Here is a 16,788-nt window from a genome sequence, read left to right as displayed (position 1 = left end):
TGTAAGGCTGTAGCACTAAAATGAAGTTGTGTTCAGTATCAGTGTGTCTATGGTGAAAGCAAATCAACCAACAGTGTGTACAAGGGTCAATAGAGTAGCGTAGAAACGCTTAACGTTACCTGTGTTAGGTCAATCCTCTTATTTGCAGACAAAAGCAAATAAATAAAGAAGCTGTGGAACAAAGGAAACTTTATCTCCCATGTTTTTTCTGCCGTTCTCGCGTCAAATAATTGTGGTTGGATGTTAATGTGCTCAGCTAGTATGGAAGGTGGTATTTACTATCTGAATTCTTTAGTTTGTACTCAGACTGTGGAGAAATCTACAAAATATCATGTATGCTGAAGGCCACTGCTTGGGTGCTTGCCATCACCGCAGAGGTCAATCACTACTGTGGGGCATCACTGAGGTTAAGACACCTTGGCCAGCAGCAGAATTTGGCCACCATGGTCACATGAATTGATGTCCTTTTGGTTGACGTGTCCTAGGTAGGAGATAGTGAAGGAGAATATGAAAAGAAAGGCTATTACAAGTTTTAGGGGGCTTTCTTTTAGCTGGAAAAACTTTTATTTGCTCCGAGCCTTCTGTTGTAAACTTGCAATCATCTCAAGAAGTGAATAGGATGTAGAGTTATGGCGGCAGCTGTACGAGTAAACCAAGGAAATGGTTTGTATGTTAGGCATCTTATCTTGGGTATAATGGGATGCTGAAGGCACTTTACCTCCAAACACATAAGAGCATTTATGTATGTGTAGTAATTTACCAGTCGGCTATAAAAATCACTTGCCTAATATTGCACCAAATCAGCTCGGACCCTTCAAGACCCCACAAGATCTCTGCAGGTGTCCTGTGGTATCTGGCCCCAAGATGTTAGTGTCAGATCCTTCAAGTCCTGTCAAGATGCAAGGTGGGGCATCTCCACAGGCGCTCGATCAGATTGAGATCTGGGGAATTTCTAGGTGAAAATACCTTGAACACTTGTGGAGCATTTAGATTTGCCGAGCGAGCAGGCAGTTATCGGAAAGAAAGAGATGAATTTACATGCAGCAATCGCCTCCACAAGCAAAGGCAACTCCAATAATTCATCCCATACAGATTCATTGTTTGTGGTCAGAAGATCGCTTTTTACAAAGCACAATCTGATGCCCAGAAACAATGATTTATTGTTCAACATGAAAGATCATTTCACCCAATGAGCAAGCATAGCACATTTACACGAGCAGATTTTTGGGAACGAGCATTCATAGTAATGTTCATTCCTGATACTCTGCACAACAGTTGTGCAATGTAAATCCTCCATTAGTCATGTTTCTCAAGCCATTTCTGAAAAATTATAGCAGTGTAGCTGACCACATTATCCTGCTTTAAAGAAGCCACTGCCATTAGGGAATACTATTGCCATGAAGGGTTATATTTAGCCTGTAATAGGTAAGTGATGCATGTCAAAGTAACATCCGCTTGAATGCCAGATCCAAAAGTTTCTGAGCAGCACCTGCCATCTTGACCTCTTCTTGTATTGCATCCTGTGCCATATTTTCCCCAGGCAAGTGACACACATGCACCCAACTGTCTACATAATGTAAAAGAAAATGTTATTCATTAGTCCAGGCCACTTTCTTCCATTACTCCATGGTCCACTTCTGATGCTCAGGTGCCCATTGTAGGCACTTTTGGTGGGGCAACAGGACAAGATGTTAGCCTTTACATGTAAGCAAGAAGGGTTCCATTACCTCAAAACAAGTATACATTTTGAAAATGGTGAGAAATTGATTTTAAAAAAGTAACCGAAAAGTACTGTATTTTTTGGGCTATAAGACACACTTTTTTTTTTTTTGTAAGAAATAATCTTGCTAAAAAGTGCCTGTGTCTTATAGTCCACAGTCGGGATAGTCCAGCAGTGCCAGACCCCCTGACTCAGTCCAGGCCACCTTCTTCCATTACTCCATGGTCCACTTCTGATGCTCAGGTACCCATTGTAGGTGCTTTTGGTGGGTCGACAGCACAAGATTTTAGCCTTTAAACAAGAAGGTTTCCATTACCTCAAAACAAGTATATATCTTGAAAATGGTGAGAAATTGATTTTCGAGAAACACTAGGTAATATTAACCACAATATAATTATATTCCCCCTACACTATAAGAAGCAAACTCTGTCAGGCAGAGCAAAAACACTGAATTAAAAAAAAAACTAATGTCCCTGGGTTGAGGACAGCATTTCAGGGCATAGACTGGGAGCAGCTACTGTCACATAATAATACTGAGGATACATGGGAGAGTTTTAAATCCACACTGAGTAATTGCACTAACAAATTAATTCCTTCAGGTAACAAGTATAAACAACTAAAATTACCCCCCCCCCCCCCCCTTGGCTTACAGCTACTGTAAAAAGGGCAATAAATGACAGGGCATTTAAAAAATACAAATCTGTGTGGTCAGATGTAGCCTTTGAAGTTTACAAAGGGCTTAACAAAATCTGTAAAAAGGAGATACAATTTGCAAAAATACAAAATGAACAGCAGCTGGCAAAAGAGCAAAACAAATCCCCAAAAATTATTTAATTATATAAAAGCTAAAAAAAACAAGGTCTCAGCAGGTTGGTTCCCTAAATAATGGTAAAGGGGGGGTTAGTCACTGAAAACAAGGAAAAGGCAGAGTTACTAAATGGGTTTTTTAACTCTGTATATACAAAAGAAGAGAAAGGAGCGGACATCTCTGGTGCTGGGGCTGTTAGTACATCTAGTAATATACTCAATTGGCTAACTGTAGATATGGTCCAAGATTAAGTTAAATAGGGTACATGTGAACAAGGCTCCGGGTCCAGATGGTTTACACCCAAGAGTTCTTAAAGAGCTCAGTTCAACAATTGATGTTCCCCTGTTTTATAATTTTTTTTAAAGATTTTCTAGGAACTGGTACAGTGCGCAAGGCAAATGTGGTGCCCATATTCAAAAAAGATCTAGGTCCTCCACAGTTAATTATAGACCTATAGGCTTGGAAAGTATAGTTTGTAATTGGATTGAAAACTGGTTGAAGGACCGTGTCCAGAGAGTTGTGGTCAATGATTCCTATTCAGAATGGTCCCGGATTATAAGTGGTGTATCCCAAGGTTCAGTGCTGGGTCCTCTACTTAATTTATTTATTAATGATATCGAGGATGGGATTAATAGCACCATTTCTATTTTAACTATGTAACAGAAAAGTACCGTATTTTTGGGCTATAAGACTAACTTTTTTTTATTTTTTTAATAAAGAATCTTCTTAAAAAGTGCCTGCATGTTATAGTCTGCAGTTCAGGGTGGTTCAGCAGTACCAGACCACCTGACTGCTGGATCATTAAGGAACCAGAGTGTTTATACTGTGTATGACATCCATGTGCTGTTTTTTTGTGGACCCAAAGAACTGAATGGGTTTGTGTGCTATACACAAAAAAATGCAGATCAGACATACAGTAGTGTGCATGAGGCCTTGATTGAATACATTTCATGAGGTGACCCTATGTGCCATTACTGCTTGTTACAATGATCAGCGGATGGCACAATAAGATTAATAGCAGATGACCAAAACTATTAACTCCTCTACTCTAGACCCCAAAGTTAATGACCTTCACCTCTCCACTTCATTAAATCACCAGGGAAGGTTTAATAAGTAGATTTTTATTTTCTATGGTCTTAACAAGGGTTGTGTCTTATAGTCAGGTGACATACTGGAAGCTGGTAACCCATCTAAATAGGGGGCTATAATCTCCCAGTAGCAGTGTATAACTTGCAAATATAAAGCTGGATTATAGCCTGTCTCAGCGGAGCAAAGGTTAATCTAATGTTCTTCTATGAATATTAATTGGGATTAATGAAGAGCATTTAGATGACATTGTTCTGCCTGGGAACACTGTAAATTTGGGGGTAATATGGCAGTATGTTAATGCACAGCTGCTCCTTATTTATTTTATAGAATTTATTTTTTATTAAAACCGATATACAGGTGTGTTGTGAATGAGAAAGGTTTGTGTGATTTTTCTTAACTACATTTCCATGACAATGGATGATAATTGATCCTCAGCTGGATACTGGGTGAGGCATACAAAAATCCTGAGGCTACCCTGCTGTATTTTCTATTTGCTCCCTTAGCTGTAAATTGGCTCACGTGAAGCAAACTAGAGACTCATCCAAAAGTAAGGCTAGATTCAGTATGTTCATTCTGGAAAACGCTCCTTGTGTGAGTGTTATTTCTCTGCCTGAATGCTGTTTTTATGACAGACTTGTGACTCATAATGCTTGGGTTCCTACATGACCTCTGCTATAATGAACTTTACTAACAGCTTTATGTGAGTACAATTCATTACAGCACAGGTCAGGCAGGAACACAAAGCATTATAATGCTGAGTCCGTGTCACAAGAGCAGCATTCAGGCCGAGAAATAAGATTCTCACAATCATTGTTTCCCAGAATGGACATGCTTGTCTGAAACTATCCCCAAGTAACCCATCTGTAGAATTTAGTTTTTGAAGCTCTTTCTCCTGATCGCTACAGACTAGAGTACTGGTTGGCTGGATGAGATGCCTTAGGGCAAGTTCACATCATTGTTCTTTTTCTGTTCTTCTAATCCACCAGAAGAACAGAAAAATAAAGAAAAAAAACTGATCCTGAGCATCAGTTATGCACAGTTGGCATCCATTTGAGCCATTTCCGCCAGAGATCAGTTATTTTAGAAGTCATGCATACAGTCTGCAGTAAGGGTACAGAGGGTTGTTAACCAGATTGGGGGGGTTAAAAAATAAATAAAAGTTTGCATATTGGCTAGTCATAACTTTCAAGGAACTGGTGTTTTTTGGTTTCCCTAAAGTCTCTTTCAGCCTTATTATTCCCTGTTTTATCTGCACAGCTAGATGCATTTCTCTCAGAAGCCGTGGGGTGCCTCTTTTTTTTTTTTCCCCCCCCCCCCCCCCCTTCCCTTCTAGGGAACTCACGAAGATCAGACGGAGGGATAAATTACAGTTACAGAAAGGCTCCTCTCGGCCATCTTCTGAGTCTCTGTTACCAGGAACGGATCTTGCCTGACAAGATAATGGACTGTGAGACCCCTTTTTTTTTAGGTGGATGCAGGCAGATTTTTTTTAAATTGAGTTAAAAATTTGCTAGTTACACATTCTCTTAAATTATATGAAATTGTGCAAAAATACATTTTAAAGCAGTATTCCCATCTTAGAAATAAGGTGTGGGTCCCATCGCTGGTCCTGTTTCGGAGATGAGACCTTCATCTACTGAGGTATTTATGGCATATTCTACAGTTGGGAAAACCCCTTAAAGGCAGGAGAAGTCTGGATTTTAAACAGCTGAGATTGCAGGCAATCACTACACATGTATACATTAGACAACTGATTTTTTTTTTTTTCTTTTTTACTATGGAAGAAAACCAGAGCGCGCAGCTGTGGAGGTAATGTTCCTGTTGAGATATAAGCCGTCTCTGACAGTAGCCAAAAGAGCCATATTTTCTTTTCTCCAATAAACTAAACGTGGAAAGATCTATATACCTTTTCTGGGACATTATGCAAAAAACATTTAGACTGCAGCTACACCTAAACTTTTTGAAGCAATATTAATCGATCTTAAGTACAAAGTGGTAGCTGCAATGCACAAGACTGCAGACAAGTCCAGTTTACAGTGTTGGTGGAAATGCTTGTTCCAGGTAACAGGCCTGTATAAAAGGTGCTGGCAATCACCAGATGAATAACCAAATGTTTATTTACTGGATGATTGTGTCTTTCAGGCAACACCTAAAATCATTGTTTCTGGACAGCAGATGATCCTGTATAAACAAGAATCTGCGTCCCAGAAATAATGTAACTGTATGGGGACAAGCGATCTCTGTCACAACCTTAAGGGCACATTGTAACAGTGAAAAACCGCTAATTTCAGAACCATTGCAGTCTAGTCGCACGGCCTGTGAATAACAGCCCGCCCCCCATCCATTGCAAAGGGACTGTTTTTCAGTGTGGCATCTGTGAAGAAAACATATAAAATGGACTGTTTGGCCATTTTTGCACAGTAGGGTGAATGTAGCCTTAGGCTATGCTCACATTACCGGTAACCTGATCTGGCAGGCTGTTCCGGCACAGAACGGCCTGCCAGAGTGCACTAGATCCAGCATTGTCTGATACTGTTCTTCACAGCTGGAGCCCATAGCCTATACTGGGATCCAGCTGCTTTCTGGCATGAGTGTCAGGTTTTGCCTGGACGAAAACCACTGCATGAAATGAGGACATTGCTGTTGCACTCGGAGGCTCCACTCATTCTTTTCCAGGCCGAATCCCCACGGCTTTGACTGAAAGGGCCAGGCAGCGTAGATGTACTCGCGCCTGGCCCTGAAGTCTCATGGCACTGCATATGGTGCACATGCAGTACATGGCCGGGTTGATGGGTGATCAATTGAATGTATATCAAGGTATCTGATGACACATTCTCTTTAAAGTAAGCCAACCAATAGTAGAGTTAGATTTAGGGCGCATTCACACGACCACACTGTGTGTTGTGGATCTGCAAAACATGGATGCCATCCGTTTGCATTCCACAATTTACGGAATGGGTGGCCCATTATAGAAGTGAGGCATTGCGAACCCATTCATACAGTCGTGTGAATGAGCCCTAAAAGTGTCTATCCCTGCACCAGATTTATAATCCAGCCTGAGCCCCTGTGATGGATCCGGTGCAGGTCTAGGCAGCTAAGCTTACACCATCTGAGGATGAGTGCGTCTTACCACTAGCATTTTCTCCATGGTGTTTTCCCTATAAAAAAAAAAGATGTCAAAACATGTGGGAAAATGTTAAGCTCCAGCATGCTCAATTTTTCAAAAGAAGTCAGAAAGACAATAAAACACCACTCAATTAACAAAACCAAAAAACGCCAGGGGCAACAATATAACACTTGTGTGTCCTGCATTTCATATTTCCCACAGACCTTCAGCTAACTGAAGCTGGCATTTTTTTATTTTATTTTTTTACAGGAAATAAATCACTGTTGGTTGCAAAGTAATCATCAAAATACTGCAAAAGTGCATAAACAAGCTAGAAAAAAAAACTGCTTGTGAAAACACCTACACATTAAATGAATTATGAAATAATTTTGCATTTAAATGGAAAACTTGAAGACTCCTCATATCTTCTTTATACGATCATGTTATATGGGGCCTCCTGAATGTGTACACATAATCATTCACTTATTATTTGTTTGTGAGAAGCTGGGTAACATTCATTTCTACAGATTTTGCATGAAGAGGAGGCCGCTTCCTTTTCTGCAGGAAAGAACACAACCTTGATGGAAGCTTCCTGAATGTTATCTTGTTGCCTTTTTGGCTTTGTACTTGAGAAGGGGAACAGACAGTTCTGCTGTAGTAATGTTTTGTTTCCTGAACAAAGCGACAAGGATACAGAAGACGGAAAGCAAGTAGAATATTACTGGTTACATTTGTGTCAATCCAACTACATTTTATGGAGTGATACACAAATCTGTGGATACAGACTTACAGGGGGCACATTTACTAAGATCGCCTTTTTAAGTAAAAGTCTTAGGCCCCTTTCACACAAGCGAGTTTTCCCGCGCGGGTACAATGCATGACATGAACGCATAGCACCCTCACTCAATCCTGACCCATTCATTTCAATGGGTCTGTGTACATGAGCGTTTTATTTTTTTTTTCACGTATCAGTTCTGCGTTGCGTAAAAAAAACACAGCATGTTCTTTATTCTGCAGCCCTGGCCCCATAGAAATGAATGGGGCTTCAGTGAAAAATGCATTGCATCCAGAAGCAAGTGCGGATGCAATGCGTTTTTCACTGATGGTTGCTAGGAGAGGTTGTTCGTAAACCTTCAGTTTTTTATCACGCGCGTAAAAAACGCATTGCGCTCGGGCAGAAAAAACAACGCAAATGCAGACAAAACTGACGGAGCTTGGTTGCAAAATGGTGCGAGTTTCACTGAACGTATCCGGACCTAATCCGTCACGCTCGTGTGAAAAGGGCCTTACTTTTGCCCCATACACTTCCGTAATACTCATAATTTATGGTAGTACTTGCACCTGGTGAAAAAAAAACTACTTCAGCCCCTGCTTTTCACCAACAGGCGTAAATGTCATTAAATTTGTCAGGGCTGGCGACCCGGCCTGACACTTTTCTCCCTCCCCTCCCCCCTCCCCCACATGCACATTTGTGGCCTGCTGGAGGTCATTTTCCAGGGCTCTGGCAGTGCTCCTCCTGTTCCTCCTTGCACAAAGGCGGAGGTAGCGGTCCTGCTTCTGAGTTGTTGCCCTCCTACGGCCTCCTCCACGTCTCCTGATGTACTGGCCTGTCTCCTGGTAGCGCCTCCATGCTCTGGACACTACGCTGACAGACACAGCAAACCTTCTTGCCACAGCTCGCATTGATGTGCCATCCTGGATAAGCTGCACTACCTGAGCCACTTGTGTGGGTTGTAGACTCCGTCTCATGCTACCACTAGAGTGAAAGCACCGCCAGCATTCAAAAGTGACCAAAACATCAGCCAGGAAGCATAGGAACTGAGAAGTGGTCTGTGATCACCACCTGCAGAACCACTCCTTTATTGGGGGTGTCTTGCTAATTGCCTATAATTTCCACCTGTTGTCTATCCCATTTTCACAAGAGCATGTGTTGCTTCCTAAGTGGACAGTTTGATTTCACAGAAGTGTGATTGACTTGGAGTTACATTGTGTTGTTTAAGTGTTCCCTTTATTTTTTTGAGCAGTGTAAATACTGTCGCATGTCCGGTTAAAAAAGGGACTTGCGACTATTTTTTTTCTTCTAAAATACTCGCAAGTCCCTTAATAAATGACCCCCACAATGTCCTCTAGTCATCTCTATTACAGTTGAGTTTTATTATTCTACTTGGCGATCTTTGGTAATAAAATATTCAGCTTCCCAAGTGTTTTCTAATGAGGCTTCTTTGTAAAACACAAACACATTGTATGCAAAAGCCATTGCAAAATGCATTTACGGTAACCAAAGAAGCATTTACACTACTGCCATTTGATTGACTGACCTTCTAAACATTACAGGTAACTATGGAAACAAAGCAAACTACATTAAGTTTGAGCTTCTTTGGCATCTGTACCTATAGCAGTGCTTCTCAATTATTTTCTGTCATGGCCCCCCCTAGGAAGAAGAAAACATTTCATGCCCCCCGCGCGACTGTAAATAGTATAATTTGTCTATAAAATTGTTATAAGTACACCTCTGCATAACACTGTATCCTTATTAACGTATAAGAGAATAAAAAAAGAAAGAAATGTGGATCGGACACACACTTATGGGGGGATCTGTGGATGACGGACACTTATGGGGGGGGGATCTGTGGATGACGGACACTTATGGGGGGGATCTGTGGATGACGGACACTTATGGGGGGATCTGTGGATGACGGACACTTATGGGGGGATCTACATAGAAACATAGAATGTGTCGGCAGATAAGAACCATTTGGCCCATCTAGTCTGCCCAATATACTAAATACTATGGATAGCCCCTGGCCCTATCTTATATGAAGGATGGCCTTATGCATGCTTAAACTCCTCCACTGTATTTGCAGCTGCCACTTCTGCAGGAAGGCTATTCCATGCATCCACTACTCTCTCAGTAAAGTAATACTTCCTGATATTACTTTTAAACCTTTGCCCCTCTAATTTAAAACTATGTCCTCTTGTAGCAGTTTTTCTTCTTTTAAATATTCTTTCCTCTTTTACCTTGTTGATTCCCTTTATGTATTTAAAAGTTTCTATCATATCCCCTCTGTCTCGTCTTTCTTCCAAGCTATACATGTTAAGGTCCTTTAATCTTTCCTGGTAAGTTTTATCGTGCAATCCATGTACCAGTTTAGTAGCTCTTCTCTGAACTCTCTCCAAAGTATCAATATCCTTCTGGAGATATGGTCTCCAGTACTGAGCACAATACTCCAAATGAGGTCTCACTAGTGCTCTGTAGAGCGGCATGAGCACCTCCCTCTTTCTACTGGTAATTCCTCTTGCTATACACCTAAGCATTCTGCTAGCATTTCCTTCTGCTCTGTGACATTGTCTGCCTACCTTTAAGTCTTCTGAAATAATGATGCCTAAATCCCTTTCCTCAGATACTGAGGTTAGGACTGTATCACTGATTTTATATTCTGCTCTTGGGTTTTTACGTCCCAGGTGCATTATCTTGCACTTATCAACATTAAATTTTAGTTGCCAGATTTTTGACCATTCCTCTAGTTTTCCTAAGTCCTTTTCCATTTGGTGTATTCCTCCAGGAACATCAACCCTGTTACAAATCTTTGTGTCATCAGCAAAAAGACACACCTTACCATTGAGGCCTTCTGCAATTTCGCTGATAAAGATATTAAACAATATGGGTCCCAGAACAGATCCCTGAGGTACCCCACTGGTAACAAGACCTTGGTCTGAATATACTCCATTGACTACAACCCTCTGTTGCCTGTCCCTCAGCCACTGCCTAATCCATTCAACAATATGGGAGTCCAAGCCCAATGACTGCACTTTATTGATAAGCCTTCTATGTGGGACAGTATCAAAAGCCTTACTAAAGTCTAGATAAGCGATGTCTACTGCACCTCCTCCATCTATTATTTTAGTCACCCAATCAAAAAAATCAATAAGATTAGTTTGACATGATCTCCCTGAAGTAAACCCATGCTGTTTTTCATCTTTCAATCCATGGGATTTTAGATGGTCCACAATCCTCTCCTTAAGTATGGTTTCCATTTATTTCCCCACTATTGATATCAGGCTTACTGGCCTATAGTTGCCCGATTCCTCCCTACTACCTTTCTTGTGAATGGGCACAACATTTGCTAATTTCCAATCTTCTGGGACGACTCCTGTTGCCAGTGATTGGTTAAATAAATCTGTTAATGGTTTTTCTAGTTCACCGCTGAGCTCTTTTAATAGCTTTGGGTGTATCCCATCAGGCCCCTGTGACTTATTTGTATTAATTTTAGACAGTTGACTTAGAACCTCTTCCTCTGTAAAGACACATGCATCAAAAGATTCATTAGTCTTCTTTCCCAACTGAGGTCCTTCTCCTTTATTTTCCTTTGTAAAAACTGAACAGAAGTATTCATTGAGGCAGTCAGCTAGTTCTTTATCTTCTTCCATATACCTTCCTTCTTTAGTTTTTAATTTGGTAATTCCTTGTTTTAGTTTCCTTTTTTCATTTATGTATCTGAAGAATGCCTTATCGCCCTTTTTCCCTGACTGAGCTAATTTCTCTTCTGCCTGTGCTTTAGAAGCTCTTATAACTTGTTTGGCCTCTCTCTGCCTAATCTTATAAATTTGTCTGTCATCCTCGTTTTTTTTTTTATAATTCCTAAATGCTATCTTTTTGTTTTTAATGATTTTGGCCACTTCTGCTGAGTACCACAGTGGTCTCTTCCTTTTTTTGCTTTTACTGACAAGCCTAATGCAATCTTCTGTTGCCTTCAATAGTGCCACTTTTAAGTAGTCCCATTTCTCCTGGACTCCAATTAAACTGTTCCAGTCTGATAGGGACTCGTATACCACTAATCTAATTTTAGAAAAGTCTGTTTTTCTAAAATCTAAAACTTTTGTTTTTGTGTGGTGTGACTCAGTCACTGTACTTATAGTAAACCACACTGACTGGTGATCACTAGATCCCAAGCTTTCCCCTACAGTAATATCAGATACCAAATTCCCATTTGTGAATACTAAATCTAAAATGGCCTCCTTCCGGGTTGGCTCCTCCACTACTTGCTGTAGAGATAATCCCAGTAGGGAATTTAGAATATCTGTACTCTTGGCAGAACTAGCTATTTTGGTTTTCCAGTTTACATCTGGAAGATTGAAGTCTCCCATAATGATAACTTCCCCCTTCAATGTCATTTTAGCTATTTCCTCAACTTGTAGATCATCTAATTCTTTGACTTGGGTAGGTGGTCTATATATAACACCTACACGAGTTACCTTATGATTATCAAGCTGCAAGGTAACCCAAACTGACTCTAAATTGTTCTCGCTAACTTGTATCAAATTAGATTTTATGCTATCTTTCACATACAGGGCCACCCCTCCCCCCTTCTTGCCTTCTCTGTCTTTCCTGTATAGAGAGAACTTTGGTATTGATATATCCCAGTCATTACTCCCCTTGAACCACGTCTCAGTAACAGCCACTACATCTATATTCTCAGATGCCATTATAGCCTCAAGCTCATTGATCTTATTCCCTAGACTGCGAGCATTTGTAGACAAGACTCTGAGCTTGTCATTTCTTAACCTTTGTGCTACTGGCCTCTTCTGGCATTGTTCCGGGGGGCAGTCGGACTGCTGGATTATCACTCTTTTGCCCCCCTTTCCTAGTTTAAATGCTTCTTAGCAAATACTTGGAACTGTTCACTGAGGACATTCGTTCCCTTGAGAGAAAGATGCAAACCATCTTTCTTGTACAGTTCTTTTCCATTCCAACAAGAGCTATCATGAGACACAAAGCCAAACCCTTGGTTCAGACACCATTCACCAAGCCATACATTGAATTCCTTAATGCGCATCTTCCTGTCATGCTGAAGGTTATGCACAGGCAAAACTGCAGAGAATGAAACAGTTGATGCAACCTCCCGTATATCCTTTCCAAGTGTATGAAAAGCTTCTTTCACCTTTGAAACCTCATTGCAAGCCAGATCGTTTGTCCCAAGATGGAGAATAACATCCACTTCCCTTTCCTGCTTTGCTTGCCTAACAATATTTAGGATTCGGCGTCTATCCCTGCTAGCGGTAGCACCAGGGAGACATCTCACAACACCATTCTCCTCAAACTTCACACCTCTTATGATGGAATCGCCCACCAACAGCTGCTTACTATCAATCCTCACCTTCTCCTTTTTGTCTTTGGCTGCAGTCTTACATACTTTAGGCATGGGAGATGATTGTTTCTCACCCACTGTGCTTGAGCCATCCTCCATGTTGCTCTTGCACTCTGAAAGTGCTGCAAATGAATTATGGAGAGCCACAGACTGTGTGACATGCCTTCTATCCACAACTCTCAGTCTACCTGAACCTACAGTAACCCATCTTCCATTTCTAGGGGGCCTCTGTGGCAGTGGCATTGCAATGTTCTCAGCCTGAGTTTGTTTAGTGGTTAATTTAAAAATCTCATATTTCAAAAAGGTAATTTCCTGCTGCATTATGGAGAGCTGTCTACAGATCAGACAGTATCCAAACCTTTGAAGAGTGGAACCTGAAATAAAAGCACTACAATTCCTGCACAGAACCAGATCTGTGGATGACGGACACTTATGGGGGATCTGTGGATGACGGACACTTATGGGGGGATCTGTGGATGACGGACACTTATGGGGGGGATCTGTGGATGACGGACACTTATGGGGGGGATCTGTGGATGACGGACACTTATGGGGGGGATCTGTGGCTGGCACTGTTATATATGTGCCATCCACAGACACCCCATAACAGTGCCATCCACAGACCCCCCACCCCTTAACTGTGCCATCCACAGATTCCGTGTGCCCGCCGCCGCCGTTTAAAGTTATTAAACATGCCCCCCTCACTCCTAATAGTACCGTATATCAGAATTTCTTCTGTATAATGCCGGCAGGCGGGCCGGGCGGCCGGCGCGTCCCTCAGTGACGTCACTTGCCTGCGCCGCCTGCTTCATTCATAAAGCAGGGGGCGCAGGCACGTGACATCACTGAGGGACGCGCCGGCCGCCCGGCCTGCCTGCCGGCATTATACAGAAGAAATTCGCACCCCCCAAAGGCCGGCCCTGAATGAGCCCCCCTTTACGGAGCCTGGCGTCCCCCCCTGGGGGGCGCGCCCCACTATTTGAGAAGCACTGACCTATAGTCATAATTATTCACAACTAAAAGTGTGGGTTTCAGCACTCACTAAATAAATTACATAAAATAACCAGGAATTAGTCTCAAAATGTACCCTTTAGGGCTCATGCACATGACCATATGTATTTTGCTGTCCGCAAAAAATATGGATGACGTATTTTGCAGATACAAATTTACTATTGTAGCGGAGCCTGAATTCTTTCATAATTTGCACCAAAATTTAGCACATCTCATTTTATGCATATATATGAAGCAAGTAAGCCAAAAAGAACAATCCACTGTGCCTCGCCCCCACAGAGGGGGCATGGCTCACAGGGAAACCAGCATGGCTTAAAATGCACCGCTTTCTGTCAAAAATCTGTAGTAAGCTAAATCTAGCATCTACAATGAGCCACTATTGTAAATTTGGCCAATCTCTAGCCTGCCTTATTTTACAAATTTAGACTAGTTTAGAAAATCTCGCCGATGTGTTTTGGATCTGGTTTGATCCTCTTACAGTCATTATAACGCTTCCTCTTGTAGTGAATACCTACATCAGTGATACAGTGAAGACAATATGATTTCAAGCTAGTGGTGTACCTACCATGGAGGCAATATGTGTCAGTGCTAAATTTCTGTTCCTGATTAGGGATGAGCAAACTTGTGTTTTCAGGTTCCATAACTTATGATACATGGTAGCGGACTCCATAACGGAATTCTTCGAGAACCCGAACCTTGTACGCCGAACTTGAAAACACAAGTTCGCTCATCCCTATTCCTGATATAAATCCATGGCATTTTCTAGAAGGGGAAGCATTGGTATTTTTACAGCTTCTGTTAATTTCAATGGTAAATATATAAATACCAATGCACTGAGCTCCCCCTAGTGGTGGCTAAAGGCAGTCAGATTTGTCATGTAATGTGTAGAGGGGAGTAGGTGATCTAGAGCTATATGGGAGAGACTCAATCTATTTATGCCAATTGTCAGGTGTAAATATATCGAGAAATACAGGGTTCAGAATGAGCAGCATATTTTTGAAGCAACTGTCCCAATTTTTCCAACAAAGAATGTGGGTAAAGTTGGTGAGGTGGAGCACAACTGGAGAGACAGCGGTGGGATCTGCAGACATACTAAAGCTGACCACAGATGTAATGGTTCTTGATTTGAATTAACTTCCTCAACAAACTGAAGCCTCCTGTGTGAAACCATTTTGCACACATCGGATTATCTATTGAAATTACAGTTTATAAGGATTTACAGGGAATTACCATTGACTGTCATGTCTATCAAATGTCCAATAAATGTTCAATGAACATCTTCTTGGTTTGGTATCAGACACAATCATTATTTTATGATTACAATGGGAAAGTTTCTCTTTAAAGGGGTTGTTCAAATATTTAGCTTAAGATCGAGAGAAGGTTAAAAATATAAAAGAAGTGATACTCACCTCGCTAACTCCCAGACTCCACTGTTCCCACATGAATAGGAGCAGCGCTGCAATAACCAGAAATGGCCGCTACACAGTGGATGGAGTGCAGTTCCAGTGATGTTTATCGGCGCTAGAATTTGTCAAAACAACTGATTGGTGGGGTTGCCAGAAATCAGAGCCCTGTCCATCTACTGATGACCTATCCTAAGGATATTCCATCAATAAATTACTTCTGGAAAAACCCTTTAACAAAAGCTGGAGATATGGAACTTTATACTGGAAAAACAGTGGTGCTGGCGAGTCTGGGTAATATCCATGTTGAGAGCACGTGGGAATAATTTAGAAGAAACATAAATGTAAGGAATATCTTAGCTGGTGGATGTAACCTTGGAAGACATTAAAGGGGTCTTCTGTGATTTTTATATTGGTGGCTAGTCCTCACGATAGGCCATAAATATGAGAATGGCGGGGGTTTAGCACCCTGCACTACCACCAGTCAGCCGTTTTGGAGCAGCTCCAGTGCTCGAACTACACAGCTCCCGTCATTGTGTAGTGGAAGTAGTAACTGCAGCGCTGCTCCCATTGAGGTGAATGGGAGCAGCTCTGCAGCAACCAGTCCTGTCCAATGCACAGCTGACAGAGTAGTGTAGTTCTGGTGACGGAGCTACTCATAAACAGCTTATCAAATGGAGTGCGGGTTGTCAGACCCCAGGAATCTGATATTTATGGCCTATCTTGAGGTTATGCAATGAATATAAAAATCACAGAGAACCCCTTTAAAGGAATTGACTCAAAGTCTAACTCACAGAACGGCTTTGTGGTCTCAACATGGCCTCAAATGGAGGGGCACATGACCAGACCCATCCATAAGTGGCCTCCAATGAAAAACTGCTGCGCACATGAGCAGTGCAGTGTTATTCAATGTAGGCGACTGATGGACGGGTCTGTTCGCATGCCACTCCATCCCTGGCCATGTTGTCACTAGAGTGCTATAGTGTGAGGCCGTTAAGAAATACAAATTTTGGTGCAGCTCCAGTGACAAGGTCATATTAAGTAAGTAGATTACTTATTTCTACAAATGTGCAGGAAAGTGGACGGCCCCTTTAAGTCCACATGTGAAAGGAATCAGTTACCAGTTACCAGTGAAGTAACCACAATGGAGGGTGGGAGACTCTCCGGTCTTTACTGGAGGTGATCTATCCAAGGAAAATAATTCAATAGTGGCACAGAAGACACTGCAGAAATTTAGAACTCATGTTGGTGAGGAAACAGTAAGCAATGCATATGGTGCCAATATGGACATGGAGTAACAGCTTGTAAGACTGTTACTAGACCAAGATATACTGACAGGCAGTCATGTGCTTGGCATGCAATGCAGCAGCTGGAGGCTACGCTGAGTTAATATATCTTAATTCGTTTACCAGTCTTCTACTAATGTCTGTTAATGACATTTTGATGAATATAATAATCAGAGAATCTAGTGGCTCACCTAACCACTGTCATGTACAGGTGCTCTA

Source organism: Bufo bufo, chromosome 5, assembly GCF_905171765.1.
Source record: "Bufo bufo chromosome 5, aBufBuf1.1, whole genome shotgun sequence".
Classification (NCBI taxonomy): domain Eukaryota; kingdom Metazoa; phylum Chordata; class Amphibia; order Anura; family Bufonidae; genus Bufo; species Bufo bufo.
This window is presented reverse-complemented; position numbering follows the sequence as displayed.